This window comes from Gouania willdenowi, chromosome 8 (genome assembly GCF_900634775.1).
Source record: "Gouania willdenowi chromosome 8, fGouWil2.1, whole genome shotgun sequence".
Taxonomy (NCBI): Eukaryota; Metazoa; Chordata; class Actinopteri; order Blenniiformes; family Gobiesocidae; genus Gouania; species Gouania willdenowi.
This window is the reverse complement of record NC_041051.1, coordinates 667,887-677,105: the sequence shown is the minus strand read 5'-3', so window position 1 is coordinate 677,105 and position 9,219 is coordinate 667,887. Positions and strand designations below refer to the sequence as shown.

At 37.5% G+C, this 9,219-nt stretch overlaps 1 long non-coding RNA gene across 2 annotated transcripts; it reads right to left on the bottom strand.

Annotated features, from left to right (window-relative positions):
• Positions 1 to 421: 421 nt before the first annotated feature.
• On the bottom strand, positions 422 to 7,609 carry LOC114468710 (uncharacterized). Of its 2 annotated transcripts, XR_003674668.1 has the most exons (7): positions 7,546 to 7,609; positions 5,259 to 5,451; positions 4,079 to 4,204; positions 3,913 to 3,996; positions 1,318 to 1,433; positions 1,193 to 1,235; positions 422 to 860 (listed from the first exon to the last, which is right to left on the bottom strand). It is a non-coding gene; the product is annotated as an uncharacterized LOC114468710 (long non-coding RNA). The 2 variants fall into 2 exon arrangements; XR_003674667.1 differs by having other exon boundaries at positions 422 to 1,235.
• Positions 7,610 to 9,219: the final 1,610 nt, after the last annotated feature.

Below are 9,219 nucleotides of genomic sequence, written 5' to 3'. Positions count from 1 at the left end.
TTCTCTCGTCTCCTTTTTCGAAAAAAAAAAAAAAAAAAAGAGAAAAAGAAAACTTCTGTGAATGCAACCATGTCGAAAATAAACTGAATAAATAAAAAATAAAAATAAATAAATTATCTGAACTCAATTACAATCTAATAATGATTATGACAGCAACAGATTTTTTAAAATTCCAATTATAATTAATTATCAATTAAGCAATTATAATTATATTGTTGCTACAATACAAACAGATGTTGGTTTGATATATTTGTTAAAGTTGTTTGTTATTATTATCATTATTATTATTATTATTTGTCACGAGACGGAACTGAGGCTCAAGCGCAGACAGCACAACAGGAGGCACAGATACAATTAAATGATTTATTCCATAAACAGAATACAACAGAAAACCTACCAGCGCCCTAAGTGGGGTGGTGGAGAAACTAAGGAAGTGCTGAGCAAACTGAGGGAGACCTAATACTAAGATTAAATAAAAACGATCAGGAAACTACTGACGAAAAAACAGAACCCTAGGTCTAAAGGCATAAACTCAGAATGGGCTAAACTAACAAAGGAAACCTCTGAACCCCAAATGGGCAGGAACACAGAGACGCTTGAGCTGCAGCCAACGCGGACGAAACGAAGGAGCCTGGCACAGGAGTGGGGAAGAACCGGCTGAAGGGTGGAGTGAGCTGAGGGATTCCAGAGGTGATGGTGGTTCCAGGTGGGAAGGAGGCAGGAGAGATCCCAGCGGCGGAGAGGGTCAGAGTGAGCAATGTTTACGGTTTGGCGTCGGTTTGTGGTCTGCCGGCATCTTATGTAGTGGTGTAAATACTTGCAGGTGGGGAGACCACTCCCCGCTGCAGCTGGAAGCAATCCTGATGATTAGAGGTGAGTAGTCCGGACAGTGAGGCATGGAGACCACCAGATGGTGCCAACGGACCAATTCAGGAGATGCCAGAGGTAGAGGGCATGACATTATTATTATGAGAAATAAATATGGTAATAACTGGAATATCTTAAGATTATATTATTTAATATTTACTACCACACAAAAGTACCAAAAAGTGGTATAGTTGAGTACCGATAGTAGATTCTTTAGATTTATCATCTACAACAACTGAAAAAGCCCAAAAACCCGGGAAAGCGTTAGTGAGAATAGATGAGTTGCAGTGGATCTTCTTAAAACCATGACGACTAAGATACTGACCTTCTTTGAAGACTCCGCCCACTGTGAAGGACAGCAGCGTATTCTGTGAAAACAAAGCAGTTTGGCTGAGTGTGAACAACATAAATGATGTAACTCAGTGTGTGACACATCAGACGTGAACTCACTGTGTAGGCGTTTACGTCCACGGTGAAACAGACAATGTCATGCTGGCTTTTTGGCAGCTCGTTGAGGAGCGCCACCACATTCAGTCGTGTGTGCTTCAGCAGACGGAAACGCATCGCTAGGGCAGTTAAAAAACAAGACAAACAGTATCGGTTACTACTCGCTACTTTTTCAACGTTTCTGGTGCTTAATCATTATTTTAAACTAACTTCAAAATCTCAAAATGCACTTTTATTTCCAGAGTGAAATTTAACACATTTAACTCAAAACAACAAACAAACTCAGCGTATCTGGTGAATATCTGGTGTTATATGAAACATAACATTCTCCTTAAAAACCACTGGACCAAAACACAAACTAAACTCAAGGTACCAGAACAAATCTAATCTGTGAGCTCTGAACTAATCTGATTGGTCCATGTGGATAAAAACAAACTAAATGAACCAGTCAATAAATATATAGTGACTGGTACATCGTACTCAGGTCTAAAGCTATAGAACTCATTACCACAGAATTTAAAACCATATGTGTTTAAAATGTTCACTTCTAGGGTTTAGGGTCTGTGTGAATGTACGTGTGTATGTGTGTGATTGAAAAAGTTTTATACAAATGTTGTATTCATGTATTTTATTATCGTAAATTGTGTAAAAAGGCCCAACCAGGGACATGAGCTGTGAATTAGCATTAGCTAGAAGCTCTTTGTGTCGCATCAGCAGTAAACCTTTATTGTAACTATGTTGATTACATCGTCCCCAAAAATAAATAAATATATATTTGGGGGGAATAAAACTACTTAATTATTTGATGATTTTACATCTTGTAAACACTACAATATACTGTACTTATAGCTGCTAGATATGATCTTTTTATTTATTTCTTTTAATCAGATAAAGACATACTGTAGACCTCAGATTAATACAGCGCATACGGAAAGTATTCACAGCGCTTCGCTTTTCCCACATTTCATCATGTTACAGCCTTATTTCAAAAGAGATTAAATTCACATGAAAAACATTTTTTTTTTAAATGTTTGCAAATGTATTAGAAATAAAGAATGAAAATATAACATGTACATAAGTCTTCACAGCCTTTGCTCAGTACTTTGTTGTGGTACCTTTGGCAGTAATTACAGCCTCAAGTCTTTAGGAATATGAAGCCACAAGCTTGGTACATCTATCTGTGGACACTTTGGTCCATTCCTCTTTACAGAACCTCTGGAGCTCCATCAGGTTGGATGTGGAGCGTCGGTGCACAGACATTTACAGATCCTCCAGAGATGTTCAATGGGATTCAAGTCTGGGCTCTGGGCCACTGTAGGACATTCACAGAGTTGTCCTGAAGCCACTCCTTCCATATGTTGGCTGTGTGCTTAGGGTCGTTGTCCTGTTGAAAGATAAACCATCGTCCCAGTCTGAGGTCAAGAACGTTCTGGACCAGGTTTTCTTCTAGGATGTTTCTATACATTACTGTATTCATTTTTCCCTCAACCGGTTCCTGCTGCTGAAAAACATCCCCACAGCATGATGCTGCCACCACCATGCTTCACTGTAGGGATGGTATTGTCCAGGTGATGAGCGGTGCCTGGTGTCCTCCAAACATAACGCTTGGCATTCACACCAGAGTTCAATCATTTTGTTTCTCATGGTCTGAGAGTCTTTCAGGTGCCTTTTGGCAAACTCCAGGTGGGCTGCCATGTGCCTTTTACTAAGGAGTGGCTTCTATCTGGTCACTCTACCATACAGGCCTGATTGGTGGAGTGCTGCAGTGATGGTCTTCCTGCTGGAAGGGTCTCCTCTCTCCACAGAGGAACCCTGGAGCTCTGTCAGAGTGACCATCAGGTTGTTAGTCACCTCCCTCACTAAAGCCCTTCTTCCCCGATCACTCAGTTTAGAGGGACGTCCAGCTCTAGGAAGAGTCCTGGTGGTTCCAAACTTCTTCCATTTACAGATGATGGGGGTCACTGTGCTCATTGGGACCTTTAAAGCAGCAGAAATGTTTCTGTACCCTTCTCCAGACCTATGCCTTGAGACAATCCTGTCTCAGAGGTCTACAGACAATTCCTTTGACTTCATGCTTGTTTTGTGGTCTGACATACACTGTTAACTGTGGGGCCTTATATAGACAGGTGTGTGCCTTTCCAAACCATGTCCAGTTAACTGAATCTACCACAGGTGGACTCCAGTTAGGCTGTAGAAACATCTCAAGGATGATCAGTGCAAACAGAATTCACCTCAGCTCAATTTTGAGCTTGATCTCAAAGGCTGTGAATACTTATTTCTATTAATTTGCAAACATTAAAAAAAAAATGTTTTTTATGTTGTCATTATTGGGTATTATGTGTAGAATTTTGAGGAGAAAAGTGAATTTAATCCCTTTTGGAATAAGGCTGTAACATGAAATGTGGGAAAAGCAAAGCGCTGTGAATACTTTCTGTATGAACTGTAAATAAAATACAGGAAAAAGAGTTAAAACTCACTGTAATAATCAAAGTATACAATGATAAGCAAAGGCATTTCCTCCATACATCTCATGTGATAAACAACAGCTTTTTATCTCAATCACTTATTAGTAAATGATCAAATCCTGCCAACACTCACCTGAATAGGAGCGTAAGGGATGGAGCAGATGTTCTGCTGAGCTGGCACTAATCACTTCTTCTCATACTTTTTGCCGTGAGGAATCTGTTGATAAGGGAAATAATATGGGATGCTGTTAGACCAATCACAAAGCAGATTAGACAGATGTGAGTGTGAGTTTACACACCATGATTTTGAACCAGCCTGTTGGGCTTCTAACTCCTCCTCCTCTGCCGCCACCTCCACCTTTGCCTTGTGGCCAATCTCTGTCCATATGGCGTCTCCTTTGCTAAATACTCTCCCATAAGGAATGCTGAACAAGACAAAATAATACTAATGATGATGATATCTGTACAAGAGCAAAACACAAGTGACCAAACAGCGCTAAGGATTGTGGGAAATGAAGGTTTTCACAAACATTTCACAGGAAACTACTATGTAGCGGTGCGCTGCAGGCAGAGATGTTCACAATTCTTTTTTTTGCAAGTCCAAGTCAAGTCTGAAGTATTTGGTCACGAGTCCAAGTCAAGTCTCTACAAAATAAAAGTCTTCTGTCTCTTCTGGTTGTAATGAACCTTCTGTCATCTGTAAACAGGCTATTACAATATCAACCTTTGATTTGTTTACTGCAGACTCAGCAGTCAGCGCTCCTTTTGTTGTTGGTACCGTCCAGTTTGAAGTTGATGGAACCAAATGTGATGACTAATGGTACAGCTGCAGGTTGCACACCTTTGAACCAAGCAGCAGCCATGTTGAAAGTCTCAGGTCAATCTGAGCCTTAATCATTAAACCTGATCAGATTCAGTAAACCATTGATGCCTGAGAGGAACTATAGTGACATTAATGTTGTTCTCATACATCTTTATATAACATATAAATAATTAAAAAGGAGCACTCAGAATAATCCTATATCTACCTTTTAATTGTATCTTATTTTATTTTTGACATACATTTTTGTTCAATTATGAGTTTTTTTTTTTATTTACTAGTATTTATTTTGTTTCCTCACAGGAGTTAAAAACTAATATTTTCTTTAAGAAATGATAATTATTTCTAAAAAATGTATTTTATAAGGCCCTACTTATCCACAGAGACACAGACACATGCTTTATTAATATACAGTATACTGTAGTAAGAAACAGGATTGTGATCATTAACATAAATGTCTGGTTTAAAACATGTGGTATCATCTCCAACTGTGAACCACATTTTGAAAAAGCACGTCTTAATCACATTGGCTGTAGCGCTGCACATCTATTCATTATTATTGTTTTACTGCTACTTTTTCATTTACAATGTATGAAATGAATGTTGTTTCAGGAATAATATGTATTCTTAGACAACATTTAATGAAAGTCAACACTTACTCTCTTTGCTGAGAACTGCTGTCCTGAGAGCTGTCGCTCATGGTCACATCTCTATTGATGCCAAGCCTGGACCACAGTCCAGGTCCTCCAGATCCACCAAGGTGGTTCCCACGCTGCCGGTCTCTGCGGAACAACCATCCCTTGTAGGGGCCTCGGCCTTTGCCAAAATGTTGGGGTGCAATTCTGTCATTGTCTTTTGGAAAAGAAAATCCACATCATTAACCTATAATTTTAGTGAGTTTAGTACACATGCATAACCATAAATGCAATGTTAATAATCATGGAAAAATTATTTCTTTCAGTTTTTGGCTTTGGTTTTTTATTCATTGTTGGTTTTGGCCAAGAATTTTCCTATAGCAAGGAGCATCTCTATGCTTTGTCTTAGATTGTACAATGTGCAGTGAAATGTATTTTTGTACCAGCATTCAGTTGCCATAAAAAAATACTAAAATTATACATTTACAGTATACTTATATAACAAAATATGTTAATAAATGAATTGAATAAACAAATTTAGTCAGTGAAATTAAATAAATCTGTCGTTAAATGTTGATACATTTACTAACAACCAGAGATAAAGCAAATGTGTCATGTGCATAAACAGGTATTTTAATGTGAACCTTTGGACATTTGTAAGACTTCAAAATAAAATACCTTTTAACTTGTTGAACAATAACGGCAGAGAAACTACTTTTAATGTCTACCAGGTGTTGGAGAAGACCCCATAAACAACACGCTACAATGTGGCTCAAGATGACTTTGTAAAATATGAATGTTTTCTGTTGTATAATTACATGTAATATACCTTTCCACACCTACTGTCTATTGTTTGTACTACAAACACAGTAAAATACATTTAGTATGATCTTTTCAGTTGTTCAATCCGTAAATGGTTGGTCATTTGGTTCTTCTGTTTCTAAACCAAATCAAAAAATAAAATAAATAGTTATTTTGATTTGATTTTACTGATTTAAAACTCAAATGAAAATACAAAGAACGTGAGCAGCAGCTACAAGCTGATACATCCAAAAAATAAATCCTAAACAGTAGAGGTGTCCCGTTCTAATATTGATATCGTTCAGATATCAACCAGAAAATGAATATCAGATTTTAAAGAACTGCATCTAAAATCTACAATATATATGATATTAATTCAATTGTAGAATACTGTAGATATTATGTTGAAGGTTAAAATGTATGTAACCTATTGGTTAATAATAAATAGGTCAGGTTTTCTCATCCCTACTATTGCTGACTATTGTTCTCTGTTTGAGTGACATCACGTGATCAAGCCTTTTCTAACATTCCACACTATAAAATAAGTCATAAAAGTATGTATGATTTGTGCTGATGTCGTATCGGATCGGTATCGGCCAATACTCAAAGCTGCAATATCGATAAAGTATCGGAAGTAGTAAAAAGTGGTATTGGGACATCCCTACAGTCCCAGTGTGTGAGGAGACATGGTCCAGGACCTGTGGAGAGAAACCAGATGTAGTGAACATCTGGTCTGGTTCTGTTCACTCTGACAGTGTTTTTAGGTTTTTGATAGGCATGCTGTGAAATGCATGTTGCACAGGAAAATATATAGATTTATATTTTTAAAAATATTATACATGTGTTGTCGACAGTTATTTTTGAAAGACTAAATTTGGTTGGTTGAGTTCTAAAAAAAAAATGGGTCGTGATTTAATGACCGTGGCAAAATGTGGGTCCCAGGGTGAGACCAGTTGAGAACCTGGTTTACAGGATAATAGATGAAATTACTATTAATTACAGTATTGTTATTTACAAACTTTAAATAAAATACAAATGAATAAATATTATTTTTGTTAAGTACTTAGAAGCTGTTTTTCTCAGGGTACTACAGTTATTTTTTTTTAAGTTATTATTATTGACATTAATACTGGATATTTATGAAAACATAAAATAAAGATATAGTAACTTCTTAACTATATTTGCTGTAGTAAATAGAGAGCCCTAATAAAGACTGTCCACAGGGTTATTGGTGTTATTGTTGACGCTTCCTTTGGGGGTGTGACTTTGTAGACGGTCCCTGCCCACTCCTTAGCTCATTAACATAAAGTGTGTTTTTCTGTAGTTTGTTCTCTGTGTTCCACTGAGTACACACAGGTTGTTCCACCTTTACATCGTCACATATTGATAGAGAAATGTGAGTGTGAATGAAGTGGGTCACCAGTTAAACTAGTCTCCAGTGTGTGTGTAACAGCGGATGAATGTGGTGAGTGAGTGAGTGAATGAATGGAAACACACGGAGTGTTCTAACCTCTTCCTTCACAGAGCACACATCTGAAAACTCCTCCGTTTCTTCTTCTCCGCTTTTCTCCATCTTTGGAGCAAACATTCCGTCCCACACATGGTCGGGATGACGAAGCTCCTCCAGCACAGCTTTCCTCCTGCAGCCTTCATCATCATCATCATCATCATCACTGTCCGTCTTACTCATACTCAGCTTCACTTCCCTCCATAATATTTCTTCTTCTTCTTCTAGTTTAACGGTAGTCATCATCCAGCTCTGTCCGTCCTCCATTTCACTGCTTTGTTCCTGACTCTAGCTGGTTGCCAGATACAACCGAGGATTCCCCGCATGAAATATGTTGAATATCCACAGAAATGCCCCAAAAACCATCCGTTCATCATCCAAATAAAACATAAATATCACCTTTAACCAACGTTAAACTGTTTAATCACTAAGTTAGTTATTTTATAATCTGATTTGTAGATATAATATATATAATCAGATTTGTAGAAAAAAAAAAAAAAAGGATTTCAATGTACAAGTGTGCCATCTAAAGTGTAAACCCATGGTTTTCGTTGTGTGTTTTTTTTTTTGTTTTTTTTTTTATTTTCATTGTGTTATTTTTTATTTTTTTCATTTTCACTGTGTTTTTTCCTAATTGGCCTCCCATATCCCATAGGTGTCTACATTTTTTTTTTTTTTTTTTGAGGCGTCTACGTATAAAATGTCTATGCGTTCTATACACATCATGAGGCGTCTACGTATATAATGTCTAAGTTGAAACGCACAACCTCAGAGAGACTGTCATCATAGACAGTAAAAAAACAGAGTTGTGAACGTTCAAAGCTGGAAAACAACAATAGACCCAAAGAGACAGAAATGGATGTATTTGTGGATGTAGACCTTGGCAGCTCATTTCAAAGCAATGCTTTACCTGATGAAACAGTTTTCAAGATGAATACGTCTAAATATCAGTGGAGTGAAGATGGTTTGTGTTCTGAAAAGCAGTACAAAATCCAGGAGGTGGAGGATTTGATGCAGGAAAAAAAGTTGGACTTCCATAATTTAAAAATCACATGTGATCATTCAACGAAACAATTTGAAGTGACAACAACCCGAGTTGATCTCCTGAAGAAAGAGAAAAACGTTAACTGTGTTGAGGTGGATCTGTTGAAATCTTTGAAAATGCAACCACTGATCTTCATTCACAGGCTTCAGAAGGATGCGTACAAACTTAATCATCAGCTGAATGAGGCAGTAACCACACAGCATGCTTTTAAACAACAACAACAACATGTGGAGAAAATTCAACTTCATCAAAAAAATCCAAACTCTGTCAAAACTCAACCAATCCCTGAAAGAGATGCACCGTTCTCCATCACAAACAGAGCAGTTTAACAAGGAGGCAGAATCACAGTGGACAACAGTGGATCTCGATGAGGAAGAACCTGAAGATTTCCTGCTCATGTTCAGTCGTTTCTTGGAAGTCGTAAAATCAGCTGCAGTTAAAACCTATCAGGAGCTTCACCCAAAGATTCCAAAGTTTTGCAAAAGCACACTGATGTGGATCAGCAATAAGTGTATCTTTTTAAGAAAGGAGCATCCACCAAGCTTTGAGTAACCATTCTTTATACGCTACGATAAGGCTGGGCACATGAAAAGGATTTATTGATATATTGAATTTGTAGATTAAAAAAGATT